The following is a 1,852-nucleotide window of genomic DNA, read 5'->3' as shown; positions in this document are numbered from 1 at the left end:
GTAGTAGTAGCGTTAGTCGCTCAGTCGTGTCGGACTCTTTGCGACCCCATGGACTGTAGCCCATCAGGCTCCTCTGTTCATGGAATTCTCCAGGCAAGAATACTGGGGTGGATGGCCATTCCCTTCTCCAGGGCATCTTCCCAACCCAGGGATTGAACCCGGGTCTCCTGCATTGCAGGCGGATTCTTTACTGTCTGAGCCACCAGGGAAGCTAGTGTAGCTGTAACTTTTTTATGTGCTGGGAAGCCAGGAAATCTGTGTGACTGGCTTTACTACAGTGGCCTGGAACTGAACCCCCAACAACTCTGAGGGGCCTATATTTATGGAGAGTGTGAAAACATGTCTCTAAAGGACAGTGGAACAGGTGGGTCACGTAGAAATCACAAGATGTCAGCTAAGGCAGCAGCAAGAAGGAGGAGCCAAGAGGAAGGAGGCTGCTGTTGCTGCTGCTTTAGTCCCTAAGTCGCGTGACTCTCTGCGACCCCTCGGACTACAGCCCGCCAGGCTCCTCTGTCCAAGGGATTTCCCAGGCAAGAACACTGGAGTGGGTTGCCATTTCCTCCTTCAGGGGCTCTTCCCAACCCAGGGATTGAACCTGTGTCTCCTGCTTGGCAGGCAGATTCTTTCCCACTGAACCTCCTGAGAAGAGGTAGGAGGGGAGCTGGCCAAACGCTGTTTGTCCGTGGGGTGGGCCCACAGAGGTACCTGGAGACAGCACCCAGAGAGGCAGGAGCCACGGGGCCGCGCGGGCCAGGCCTCTGCGTGTCTGTTGAGAAGGGCAGAGGAAAGGCAGGTGCCTGGCGGCCAGGGCAGGGCACACCAGGCTCTCAGTGCTGAGGTCAGGGGTCTGAATCTGGTCTGCAGGCATAGGAATCTTGCAGCGTCTGAGCAGGCTTGCAGCCCTGCCAAGGGCTCTGCGTTCAGAGTTTAGGAGCCGGGAGCACAGGCCAGAGGGAAGGCCACACCTGAGCGAGGGGAAAAATGGGGCAGACCCACAGAGACGGGCAGAGGGCACAGAGCCTGCATATGGTGAGCCTTGTCCCCTGGAGCCACGGGGTCTCATCCTTTCCACCCAAGCCTCAGGGCTCAGGGGTGGTGCTGCTGTAACCCAGGCGTCCTGAGGACAACAGACGTGGGAGCTTCGGAGCTTCGCCTTGCTGGAGGAGGTACCTCCAGGAAAGCGCTTCTCTATGCGCGGCATGGGTGCCCTAGGCTCCCTGAGCCGAGGCTGCCTATTCCAGTCTCTCCTCACACGTGCGGCATCGCCTCCCGAGGCTGTGATGCAGGACGTCAGGGGCACTGACTGAAGCTGACGTGGGGGGTCTTCATGACGCGGGGGTCTCTCAAGCTGCCTTCCATTTGGCCGGACATTAAAAGGGATGTAAAAGTATCAAATAATGCCATTCTCCTCACTAAACTTGTTTCTGAAAATATGGTTGTTTTGGTGGAAATATTAATAGCTATATTAATATAAATGGTATCTCTTGATTCAAAATGGATTAATATGCATTTTTAATTTTTCAGTTTTAACTTTTAGTGTAGAGAACGTTGATAGATGCGACCCACATAAAAAGCCCCTTGGGCCTTCGGTAGTTTCGGAGACTGAAAGAGTCGTGAGACTGCAGTGCGGGAGCTGTGGCCAGCTGAGGGGACGTTGATACCCGCTGGAGCCAGGACCCTCTGGGCTCGGCCGTGGTTCACTGCACCGGCTTTGTGGTTGGCGGGGCTGCAGAGAGGAGCGCTGCCAAGGCCTGAGGCAGCGGAGGTGGGCCCTCTGCTCGGCTGGGAGCACAGCCCTGCCCGCCCTCCCTGCAGGTCTGACCCCTGCCTGCCTGCAGGCTCCAGAGCACCC

The sequence above is a fragment of the Bison bison genome, unplaced genomic scaffold (assembly GCF_000754665.1).
Source record: "Bison bison bison isolate TAMUID 2011002044 unplaced genomic scaffold, Bison_UMD1.0 scf7180017846325, whole genome shotgun sequence".
In the NCBI taxonomy this organism is placed as follows: Eukaryota; Metazoa; Chordata; class Mammalia; order Artiodactyla; family Bovidae; genus Bison; species Bison bison.
Note: the sequence above shows the minus strand (reverse complement) of the source record.